The following is a 13,094-nucleotide window of genomic DNA, read 5'->3' as shown; positions in this document are numbered from 1 at the left end:
CATATGCTTTTATGGGCTTGTTCAACCAGTCAAGAAATAAATATTACACCAACAATTCCAGAGTCTAGAAAATGTGGGCACGTTTCTCAATTCATTTCATCATGGTACATAATCTTAATGCCAAAACTTAACAAGAAAAACATGAGAAGGTCGGGCATGGGGACTCACGCCTGTAATCCTAGCACTTTGGGAGGCCAAGGTGGGCAGATCATGAGGTCAGGAGTTCAAGACCAGCCTAGCCAACATGGTGAAACCCTGTCTCTACTAAAAATACAAAAATTAGCTGGGCATGATAGTGGGCGCCTGTAATCCTAGTTACTCGGGAGGCTGAGGCAGGAGAATCGTTTGAACCTGGAAGACAGAGGTTGCAGTGAGTTATCGTGCCATTGCACTCCAGCCTGGGCGACAAGGCAAGTCTCCATCTCAAAAAAAAAACGAAAAGAAAAAGAAAAAGAAAAACATGAGAAAGTAAAATTGTAAACCAAGCTCACCTGAGAACATAGATATAAAACAAAAAAAAAATCAGAACACTTAACTGGCATTATGGCATACATTTTTAAATCTCTAAACCCAGAATACATCTTAATCTATGGCATCCTACAATTATCATTCGCCATTTGAAGAAAGAAAACAGGCAGGCCAAGGGGTATGCTCATAGTCCCAGCCACTTGGGAGGTGGAGACTGGACAATGGCTTGAGCCCAGGAGTTCAAGGTTGTAGTAAGCTAGGATCACAACACTGTGCTCTAGCTCCAGTGTGGGCAACAGAGCGAGACCTGGTTGCAAAAAAAAAAAAGGAAGAAAAGAAAAAAAGGGAAGGAAAAAGAGGAAAGGGAAGAGGGAAGGAGAAAAGGAAAAAAGGGAAGGGAAAAGAAAAGGAAAAAAGGGAAGGGAAAAGAAGGGAAGGGGTAAGTGAAGGGAAGGGAAAAAGAAAGAAAAGAAAACTTAATATCCCTGAAATAGGGATGCATTTTAAATTTGGGAACAGAGGCTAATCATAAAGCATTGATAAGTCAAATCCTAGCAAGTGCAATAATAATAACAACCACTCATGACCAATTTTGGTTAATTCCAGGAATGTAAAGTTGGCTTGACGTGAGAATATAAATTAATGTATTTAAAATAAACTTGTGCTATTCACAGAAAAAAAAAATCATTTGATTACCTAAAAAGTAGCAGAAAATATTTTTATAAAATTCAACACCCGTGTATTAAAGACAAAAACCTCTTAGCAAGCTAGGAACAGAAGGGAACTTCCTTAACCTGGTAATGGGTGTCTACAAAATATCTATTTACATTGAAAGTACTCCCTGTAGGATTTAGAACCAGACAAAGATGCTCATTATTACTACTTCAATTCAACACTGTATTGTGAGTCTGAGCTAGTACTGAATGGCAGGAAAACGAAATAAAAGGGTTAAGGATAAGCAAGGAAGAACAAGAGTGTCATTATTTGTAAATGATATCACTGTCTTCACATAAATAATCTGGGAGACTTTCCCTACCAAATATCAAGATTTGTTATCAATATTATAAAACTATAATATTGAAGACAACGTGATATTGGCAAAAGGAATGAATAAAAGAACTAAAGGAACTGAACTGCAACACAAAAATGGGCCCACACAAACTTGGGGACTTGATTTCTAGAAGAAACTGGTGTGGAAGAGGCATCACGGCTGCTCAGTGGGAAAGGCTGGACTTTTCCCCACACAGAGCTGTGACGACAAGTCAGACATACAGGAGAAAAAAAAATGAAATTGGTCTCATCCTATAACCCATACTCACAGATCAAATCCTAGAGATCTGAAGACCCCAAATATAAAAGGCAAATCTCTAAAGCTTGGCAAAGATAATGCAGTATGAGACATCATGACCTCAGGATGCACAAGAAACAAAACGCACAAGCACAAATGAGAAAGAAGATGGACAAATCTGACTATATTAACTTTGGAACTGCCATTCATCCAAATCTCCACAAAGACAGTTTAAAAACAAGCAATAAAGTAGGGGAAGATATTTGCAGCACAAAGAACTCACAAAGATTTGCTTCCTAAATACTTAAGGAACTTGTAAGAATCAATAAAACATTAACAAACCAATAAGAAGATGAACAAACAAGAAAAAACAAAAACCCCATCCAGGAATTTCAAAGAAAAGGGAAACAAATGGCCTATAAACATACAAAAATATGCTCAACCTCGTTTTCTTAGCAGCATCATTCACAAAAGTATTTAATTTTGACGAAGTCTCAATTACCATTTTTCCTTTCATGAATCATGCTTTAGTGTCATGTCTAAGAACTCTTTGCCCAACAGAAAGTCATGAAGATTTTTTCTGATGTATTTTCTAAAATTTATAAAATTATAAAATTTATAAAATTATAATTTTATATTTTACATTGATACCTATGATCAGCTTTGAGTTAATTTCCAAATAAGATGTGAAGTTTACATGGGGGTTTGTTTTCTGCATATAGATGTCCAATACCATTTGTTAAAAAGAGTAACTCTTCTTCACTAAACAGCATTTGAGCTTTCTCGAAAATCAAATGTCCATAATTGTGTGGGTCCATCTCCGGATTTTTTTATTATGTTTCACTGATCTATATCTAACTTTCACAAATACCATACTGTCTTGATTGCAGTGACAGTTCACTTTATGTGTCAAACTGGCTAGGACACAGTACTTGGATATTTGATCAAACAGTAGTCTAAATGTTGCTGTGAAAGTACTTTTCGGATGAGATTTAACATTTAAATAGTACATTTTGAGTCTTTTTTCAGGAGGTAAAGGACAATGCCCAATGTGACTAGAGTATTTGCAGGGAAAGAAGAAGGTGACTCGTTATGTACGAATCCAGAGAAGCAGACAGGACCTGGCATGAGGCCTAGCACAATGCAAGCACTCAGACAGTGGCTGAACGAAGAAATACGTGGACAAATGAAGAAACTGGGCTCACATCCAGCTTACATACCTCCCGGCTAGGTCACCTCAGACAGATTATTTAACCTTTCTAACCCTCTTTGAAAAATGGAAATAGTCACGTCTACCTCTTAGAGTTGCTGTTAAGGACTAAATAAGCTACCAAAGAATCAAGTACATAATCAGTGCCCTGTGGAAGCCAAGGAAAGACCACAGCACTCACAGTACAAACTGAACAGATCCAAAGTTTGCACCCCTTTAACTACTCTGCCATGAAGATCAAAATAAACACCTTTTGTTTCACATAAAAACCCAGCCACACATAATTTTTTTTTTTTTTTTTAATTTTAAAGATACTTACGAATGGCCGGGCGCGGTGGCTCACGCCTGTAATCCCAGCACTTTGGGAGGCCAAGGCGGGTGGATCATGAGGTCAGGAGATCAAGACCATCCTGGCTAACATGGTGAAACCCCATCTCTACAAAAAAAAAAAAAATTAGCCGGGTGTGGTGGCGGCGCCTGTGGTCCCAGCTACTCAGGAGGCTGAGGCGGGAGAATGGCGTGAACCTGGGAGGCGGAACTTGCAGTGAGCCGAGATCGCACCATTACACTCCAGCCTGGGTGACAGAGCGAGACTCCATCTCAAAAAAAAAAAAAAAAAAAAGATAGGAATAAAGAAGAGTGTTACACCAAATAAGAGCATACACTTACATTTCCAGGCAAAAGAAGGGCAGATGCCGAAAGTGAAGAAAAAAGCCAGAGACAGAAAACACAACAGCCCTGCACTCTGCTGAACAGAAAAGAGGGAGCTGTGCGGTAAGATAAAATGGACGAGTCGTGCAGCTGGTGTAAGTGATCAAATGACTGCAGACGTAGAGCTATCACAAAAGCCATCAAAGACATGGATTCTAACTTTCCCTAGTAAAAAGCCAGAAGTATCCAAATGATTAAACTAAATGTAATAAGTACATGGACATCTGCATCGTACCTGAAAAGAATAAAATACCCAAACATTTGATGGATTGGTACAAATCGATTCATCTAACCTGTACATTATCAAGACTTAGAACAACTATACGGATTCTTGGCATCAATAGTGATGAGAAACATACCACTTTGTAAGGCAGCCCTTCCATTCTTCAACAACTGAAGAACTGGATTATGGCTTGTTCTAAGGAAAAAGATGCAGGTCTTCTTATAGTTGTGTCCGCTGGTCCTAAATCTCCCATAAATGAGGTCTGATCTTTCTTCCACAAGACAGACCTTGAAATATTTGAAGATAAGTAGGTAACCATGTTTCCATTTGCTAAGACTGTCCTAATCCATGCCCATCATCCCAGGATAAATACAGACAGTGCTGATCTCAAAGAGCCCTGGTTTGAACAATAAATTACATCATCATCCAGTCATAAGAGATGCCCTTCCCCCCCAAAAATTATCTTCTTCAGGCTAAGTATTCACCTTTCCACCAATCATTCCTCTTGCGACATAATTTCCAGTCCCTTCACCATTCATTAAGCCGTTAGTTGTAAACGAACTCCAAGTAACTGCTATCCCTAAACCAAACGCAATATTTCAGGTATAGTGTCAAGTAAAAAAAACTTATTCTTCTGATCATATGAAATCACCTTAGCATTTTCAAAAATCAGGTCACACTCTTTGCTTATGTTGAGCCAAATAATCAATTAAAACTTTTAAGTCCTTTCCCTTTATATGTCCACCAGGCAATACAGTACTTATATAATAAATCACTCAATTACTAGTATGCCTAACTAAAAGGCTATATTTCACTATGTTCTTCATAATAATGCTATAAATACCTTGTTCAGATACACTACATCTATTGCATGAGATCGTTCTGGGACACATTATTTTGGAGGCAACCTCTGAATACCAATGTGGAAAATCCTGAAAACAGTTGGAAGACAAGAACAGAGGTACATTCATCCATTCATTCAATAAATACAGCTTCTCACATGTGTCAAGCATTGTGCTGGCCCTGATTATACAACAGTAGCAAGATAAATGGCCCCCCTACCCAGAATTCTGAAAAACACCCATTTTTAAGGGGTTGGAAGACACAATCAAAAAACAAGTAGAAAGTAAACGATTAAGGTGAAGAACAAGGAGGATGTCTTATAGAAGAGCCACAAAAAGAGACATTTTGATTTTTTTTAAGACAGGATCTTGCTCTGTTGCCCAGGCTGGTATGCAGGCACAATCACAACTCACTGCCACCTCCACTTGCTAGGCTCAAGCAATCCTCCCCACCTCAGACTCCTGAGCAGCTGGGACTACAGGCATGCACCACCATGCCTAGTGAATTTTCTTCTTCTTCTTCTTCTTCTTTTTTCTTTGAGACAGTCTCGCTCTGTCACCAAGGCTACAGTGCAGTGGTATGGTCTTGGCTCACTGCAACCTCCGCCTCCCAAGTTCAAGCAATTCTTCTGCCTCAGCCTCCTGAGTAGCTGGCACTACATGCAAGCGCCACCACACTCGGCTAATTTTTGTATTTTTAGTACAGACGGGGTTTCACCATATTGGCCAGGCTGGTCTCGAACTCCTAACCTCGTGATCCGCCCGCCTCGGCCTCCCAAAGTGCTGGGATTACAGGTGTGAGCCACAGCACCTGGCCTCTTTTTTTTTTTTCCCCCAGAGACGGGGGCCTCACTATGTTGCCCAGGTTGGTCTTGAACTCCTAGACCCAAGATCTTATACTAATTTCACTTAGTATAATGTACATTTCTTTATTAGATTGGATTGTTCTCATAGTTTCCTTGGAAAATATCTCTTATATTTAAATTGGATGCCTCTTATAAGCCGTAAAAAGCTCTTAAATAATTGGGACAGTTGGCCCTTTGTAATGTGTTTTTTATATATATATATATGTTTTCAATTTAGATTTTATGGGTGTTTATAGTTTCATGTTTTGAATTTAAAAAATTGTATACATTTAAGGTATATAACGTATAGATAGTAAAATGGTCACTATGGTGAAGCATATGAACACATCTATCACCTCACATAGTTATCCCCCTTTTGGTGGGGGCAAGAGCAGCTACAATCTACTCATTTAGCAAAAATCCCAAATATAACGCACTACAATTAACTGTAGTCCTCATGTTGTAGTTAGGTCTCTAGACATGCCCATCCTCCATATCTTCTACTTTGTATCCTTGAACCTACATCTCCCCATCTGCTAGCCCCTAGCCCATCCCTGATAACCACTGTTTCAATTTCCATATATATATATTTGACTTTTTGTTTTTAAAGATTCCACATATAAGTGAGATCATGCAATATTTTTCTTTCTCTGTCTGGCTTATTTCACTTAGTATAATGTCCTTGAGGTCCATCTGGGTTGTGGCATGAACATGAATTTTTATTAAATTTCCCAGTATTTTATGCTTCTGGGTTTTATAAAATGCCTAGAAAGGCCTTCTCTGTTTGAAGATTATTCATCTATTTTTCTTCTTGCTTTCTTTAAGGAATCATTTTATACGTTTAATATCTGAATCATCAGAAATATATTACCTTATTATTTAACATGCTCAAGGTCAAACTCTTCACCTTTCCTTTGCAAACCAATTCTGCTTTCCAGTGACATTTGTAATTCTCATGACTTTGACCCTTTCTTCATCAAAAGGTCTCTTTCCTAGCTAGGCATGGTGGCTTATGCTTATAAACCCAGCACTTTGGGAGGCTGAGGCAGGAGGATTGCTTGAGCCCAGGAGTTTGAGACCAGTCTGGGCAACACAGTGAGACTCTATCTCTTAAAAAAAAAAAAATAGCTGGGCATGGTGGCTTGCACCTGTAGTCCCAGTTACTCAGGAGGCTGAGGCAGAAAGATCACTTGAGCCAGGAGGTGGAGGGTGCAGTGAGCTATGATTCCAGTCTAGGTGACAGAGCAAGACCCTGTCTCAAAAAAATAAATAAATAAAATAAAATAAACCAGTGTGTGTGCATACATAGTCCATAGAAGACTCTCCAAATCACAGTTCTTCTTCCTCATATTCACTCTACTAGGTTTGATGTAAAAACTAATCTATCCTTTGACCTGAAAGTAAAATATGTAGGTTTTGGAAAGTGCTAAGGAAACTCTGCTGCCACTTAATCTACAACAGTCCTATTCCTAAGAACCCCCCTAGTGTTATTTGCCACAAAAATGACAATAGTGGATAGAAAGAATACATATCTATCACCCAAGTCATATTTGGGGGCAAATACTAGATATTTGAGAAGCCCCACGATGCCTGCTGAGTGGAGAACCAGGATGTCATTGCATCTGATAACCTTCTCTGCCATAATAGGATCCCAGAGGACTGGCTTTAGGAACAAGCTCTCAGTAGCAAGACTGTCTTAAAATATGCAATCCAGCGAGAGAAGCACTGACATTACCTCTCAAACAATCCATAATAATAACTTGTTCTCACCCAGTTCTGTCAGCAGTGGACAAAATTTATCTCAATACCCGAATGAACAATACAGTGGTTTCCTAGTTACTTTGAGAATAAACAGGCTAAGAGAGAGTCTGCAGAAGGAGGAAAGAGTGGACACATGGAGGAACTGAACCGGGCCAGGACCAGGCTGAGGCAAGCCAGGGTCCTAAGGCACAACATTAAGGGGCACTTGTTCTAAGAGTTATGCCATGCTGACCTTGCATCTACATGCATGGCAGAGTAAGTGCCCCCTTAAATTCTGTACCCCGGGCCTTTCCTTAGTGAGATGCCTCGCCTCACCCTAGTCTAGCCGTGGACATGAACAAGGCCAGTCCTTCTCATTTCACCAACTGTGTGTGTTCATTAAACAGTCCTAGAGGCCTTCAGTGCCGTGCAGCTGGGAATGAGTGATGTTTTCTCCCTTCTAACATGGAGAGAGGAACATGGGAATGAGCATGAATTCTTCTGGAACACTGTAGATAAATAAAACACCTACAGACTCAAGTAAACTCAAAGACTGTACGGAGTTTTCTACTTTGATATTAAAACAGTTCCTAAAAAAGCATACTAAGTTGAGTATGAAAAGTTTTCAAAGGGCTTAATGTTATATGGGGGCTGGCAGGAGCAAGAAGATTAGACAATATTATAAAACTTTAGACCCACTATTACACAATGCAATACCAAACTAAATCTTTTTCATTTTCTTTCACAACGGAACACAGAGACAACTGGCTTAAATCAAACAAGCATTTAATTGAAGCAAAGGAGTCCTCATGTTTTTTGCTACAAATAGCATTTTTGAAAATTTTTTAACATTCATTTTTATAAATGATAAAGAATTTACTTAAAGTATTACAATAACTATAAGCTATAAGCAATGATAGCTACAATACCAAAACAGAACAGATGTCAGGGAGCACCTATATATAGCTAGAAATATGTGTCAGGTAATTTGAACACAGTACCTGAAAGCATATTTCATGGTACCCTTGAACTGAGTTAACTTGCAAATTGAACCCGTAAAAACCGAGGATGCACCTGCATCTTCACTCCGGGAAACAGGCCTTATTTGATACAACAGCTTCCAGGCACTGTGGGCATGAAGAAGCCCTGAAGGAAAGCCTGTAACTCCAGCCGTTATCCCTACATCAGTCTCACACATTACAAGCAGCCTTCATAGCCCTGGGTCCCCTCCAAACACCCTGGCAGTGGTGAGAACTGGGAATGCTTCCTGCTTTTGGGACAATTTCTTTGGCTACACATTCCATCAGAAAAATGTAGTGTGTCTAATCATTTCCATGTTTTTGTGGAGGAGTTTGAGCTACCATAGATTATAAGCTCTGAATAAATAATTCAAAACTGATAAGTACAAGATAACGAAATCACAACATAGCAGGAGATCACGAGGTCAAGAGTTCAAGACCAGCCTGGCCAACATGGTGAAACCCCACCTCTACTAAGAATACAAAAAATTAGCCAGGCGTGGTGGTGGGTACCTGTAATCTCAGCTACTTGGGAGGCTGAGGTTGGAGAATTGCTTGAATCCGGGAGGCGGAGGTTGCAGTGAGCCAAGATCATGCCACTGCACTCCAGCCTGGGCAACAGAGCAAGACTCCGTCTCAAAAAAAAAGATCTGCAGGCTGGGCATGGTGGCTCATGGCTGTAATCTCAGCAAAACGAAAAACAAAAAAAAGAAAAAAAGAAAAACAAAGCAGAAGGAAAAAATAAAGACAAAAGCATAAAGTACCGAATTAGAAAAAGAGTCATTTGTATCAATAAGTCCAAGAGCTGGTTACTTTAAGAAAAAAATACCCAAATAACTGAGAAGTTAGGTAACCTAAACTAGAGAAAGGAAAAAAAAAAAAAAAAAAAAAGAAAAAAGCACAAATACACAGTTATAAATGAGAACAGGAAAACGATTGCAGTTGCAGTAGAAAAGAAAAGAACATGAAAGGATTATCTTGTCTAATAAAATTTGAAAACACCAAAGATTTTTTTCCAGGAAATGTAAATACCAAACTGACCCCTGAAGATGAGAAAATCAGCTATATAGATACCGAAACAGTTATCTGCTACCAAATAGATAACTAACAGGTAACTGTTTGGGTATCCATATGGCTATCTACAAGAACCACCCCCCTCCCAGAAAAAGTACAAGATCTCATAATCTATAAATGTGAATTCTACCAAACTGCAAGGAACATATTTAATTCCAGTGATACTTAAATTGTTCCAAAACATGGAGAAGAATGAAAGTTCCAAATTTTGTTAGGAAGTCAGCATAACATTACAACCAAAATCTGGTAAATAAGGCATCAAAAGAGGAGGAAAATAAAACTAGACTACTCTCAAAAATATTAATGTAAAAATCCTAAAAAAAAAAAATAGAATCCAGCTTCATATCAAAATTAGGAAATCTTTTAAATTTAAATTCATTAATAAAATTCATCATATTAATAGTATAAAGCACAAACTATATATAGTGAAAAGGCATGTGGAAAATTCAAAATGTATATTTAATATATGTCAAAAAATATGAAGGCAAATAAACATATTTGTCTATAACACCAAGATTTAAGAAATGATATTATGCTACATTTGCCTTCAGATTTAAAAAATAAAGAACTGGAGATATCTTTCAGGATAGACCTCCCCACACTCTTCCTTCCCCAGAGACAATCACTCTCCTGCTGCTGGGGTAGAGCATTCCTGTTTTAAAATCTTGACCACCTATGTATGTATCCATAAATGCTATATACCTTAGTTTTGTGGGGTTTTAAATTTTACATGAAACACACACACACACACACACACACACACACACCCCTGAAACTTGCTGTGTTTCTCTAAACACCATCACTGAGATTTGTCTATGTTGGTATTTGTAGCAAGATTCTAGTTAATTTATTTTAACAGCTGTATAGCACTCTATAATTAAACCATAAAAATCGTTTAATACAATCTCCCACTGACAGACATTTGTATTGTTCAAAATTTTTTGCTTTTACAAATTAAGCTACAATGGAACTTACTTGAACACACATGCAAGAGTTTCTCTAGGATATACAAATGGAATCCTGAGCTGAACAGGATGCAAATGTTTAACCTGACATACATTGTGCCAACAGCTTCCTTAGTAGTAGTATCAACTCACACTCCTATTGACAATGATGAAAGTTCCCATTTCCCTACATCCTCTCCATACCTGATGTTGTTAGGCTTAATTAATTTTGGTAAATTTCATGGAAATGAAATGGTATTTCATTGCAGTTTTACTCTGCATTTCTATTACCTCTAATGAAATTGAGATCTTTCCATATATTCATTGATCATTCTGTTCTCTTCTGAGAACTGGTTGCTACTTTTACCCCATTTTCTTCTTTCTCATTTACTTATTAAAATACAGATCTTGGCCAGGCACGGTGGCTCACACCTGTAATCCCAGCACTTTGCGGGGCCGAGGTGGGTGAATCACTTGAGGCCAGGAGTTCAAGACCAGCCTGGCCAACATGGTGAAACCCCATCACTATTAAAAACACAAAATTAGCCAGGGTTGGTGGTGCATGCCTGTAATCCCAGCTACTCAGGAGGCTGAGGCACAAGAATCGATTGAGTCTGGGAGGTGGAGGCTGCAGTGAGCTGAGATCACACCTGCACTCCAGCCTGGGCAACAGAGTGAGACTCTGTCACAAAAAAATAAAAATAAAAATAAAATACAGATCTTTAGTCATTCAGGATACTAACTTTTTATTGATTATATGCAAACATTTCCCCTTTTGTCTTTAATGTATGCCTTTTGTCATGTCAGAGTTTTAATTTTACTGTAGTCCACTACTATGAAATACAGATATCCATCCACCTATAATTTTCTAATAGCTTAAAATGTTTCTCTTTGTTGATTTTAGGCATAAATCGATGTACAATTTTTGTGTGTGGGAAGGCATAGGGATCTGAATTTTATTTTTAATATATTAATAGATGGCCTATTGTACCAGCACTATTTATTAAATAATCCATTCTTACCCCACTGATTTTATTATTTGCCTAATACATAAATAACATGTATAAATCAGTAAGAAAATAGCAATTTTCCAACAAAAATAAAGAGTAAAGAATATGAAATCTAGTTCACAGAAAAAACATGCCTCTTAATAAGTGAAAAACCATTCAACCTCACTCATAATAGGTGAAAAATGCTATTTCATTGTAGTTATAATTTGCATTTCTCTTAAATGTAAAAAATATAAACTATTTTGAAATATAATGCTTGACAAAGGTGTGGGGAACAGGCACAAATTCATGGGTTACTGGGAATATACATTGGTACAACCTCCATGAAGAGCAATTTGAAACAATCTATCAAAACTATAAATGTATACACCTCTGACCCACCTCTATTAGGTTGAGTATCCCTAATTTGAAAATCCAAAATCCAAAATACTCCAAAATCTGAAACTTCTGAAAGCCGACATAACACTCAAAGGAAATTGCTCACTGGAGCATTATGAATTTTGGATTTTTGGTTTAGGGATGCTCAACTGGGAAGTATATAATGCAAATATTCCAAAATTTAAAAAAAAAATCCAAAATCTGAAACACTTCTGGCCCCAAGCATTTCAGATAAAGAATACCCAAACTCTCTTAGCACAACAATCATCACAGAAAATTACACGCCAACAATTTAACTATTTTCCTCCACAATGTCACTTTTTTTTTTAGACGGTCTCTATCTGTTGCCCAGGATGGAGTGCAGTGGCAGGATCACCATCATAGCTTACTGCAGCCTTGACTTCCCACAGTCAAGTGACCCTCCCACCTCAGCCTCCCAAGTAGCTGGACTACAGGTGCACACCACCATGCCTGGCTAATTTTGTAGAGACAAGGTCTCGACATGTTGCCCAGGCTGTTCTCAAACTCCTGGGCTCGAGCCATCTGCCGGCCTCTCAAAGTGCTGGGATCACAGGTGTGAGCCACCCCTCCTGGCCACAATGTTACTTTTTAAAATGTGTTCTGGCTGGGCATGGTGGCTCATGCCTGTGAGCCTAGCACTTTGGGAGGCCAATGCAGGAGAACTGCCTGAGCCCAGGAGGCTGCAGTCAGCCAAGATCGCACCACTGCACTCCAGCCTGGGCCACAAAGCGAAGACCCAACATTAATTAAATACGTGTATTTCACTGTTCACATCCAACTTATACCAAAACTTAAGAGAATTTCCCCAAAATTAAAGGTAAAATTAAATAATATTAAATATTAACAGAAATTTAGGGAATATCATGATTTTAACAAATGTTTCTATTTTCTCTGCAGTTACAAATGTGAATATTTGAACATTTTCTTCTCTATAAAGGGAATTTTCATTTAAATTAAAGTTCTAAAACAGTATAGTACACACAAAATCATTTCAAGTGAACCAAAAAGTAACTCCATAAGCTCCAAGTTGTTCTCCTAGTCTACAGTCTTACTCCCTAGAAGCAGCCACTAATAAAGATGCCTTGTTCAAAATGGTTCCAGTTCATAAATGTCAGCATCAATCTGTGTACATGTGTTTTAACACACACATAATCATAGTGGAGATCTTTGTATTTGAGCGCTAATACATCTTTCTTTGTTATCAATTCACAATATTTCATTCTATATGCCATGATTTAATTAACATAAATAAAGGTGTTTTTCAATAAAATTTATATACATTCCCTTTCAGGCAGTTCACATTGAAAATTTTTAAATAACT

General features: G+C 38.1%; 2 protein-coding genes across 7 annotated transcripts in view; one reads left to right on the top strand and one right to left on the bottom strand.

The window, feature by feature from the left end:
* Window positions 1-13,094, top strand: part of DCTD (dCMP deaminase) — a 500,232-nt gene that overhangs the window by 262,891 nt on the left and 224,247 nt on the right. The window lies entirely within an intron of this gene.
* WWC2 (WW and C2 domain containing 2) overlaps window positions 1-13,094 on the bottom strand; it is a 218,253-nt gene that overhangs the window by 184,877 nt on the left and 20,282 nt on the right. For 2 of the 6 annotated variants that reach the window (XM_078002451.1, XM_078002452.1), the window contains exon 2: window positions 3,286-3,402. The exons of the other annotated variants lie outside the window; for them this stretch is intronic. The gene's annotated coding sequence lies outside the window, so the exon portion shown is untranslated. The remainder of the gene's footprint in view (window positions 1-3,285; window positions 3,403-13,094) is intronic. 6 annotated transcript variants of the gene reach the window in all.

Source organism: Macaca mulatta, chromosome 5 (genome assembly GCF_049350105.2).
Source record: "Macaca mulatta isolate MMU2019108-1 chromosome 5, T2T-MMU8v2.0, whole genome shotgun sequence".
Lineage (NCBI taxonomy): Eukaryota > Metazoa > Chordata > Mammalia > Primates > Cercopithecidae > Macaca > Macaca mulatta.
The sequence above is the reverse complement of the archived record's forward strand: the minus strand, read 5'-3'. Positions and strand labels throughout refer to the sequence as shown.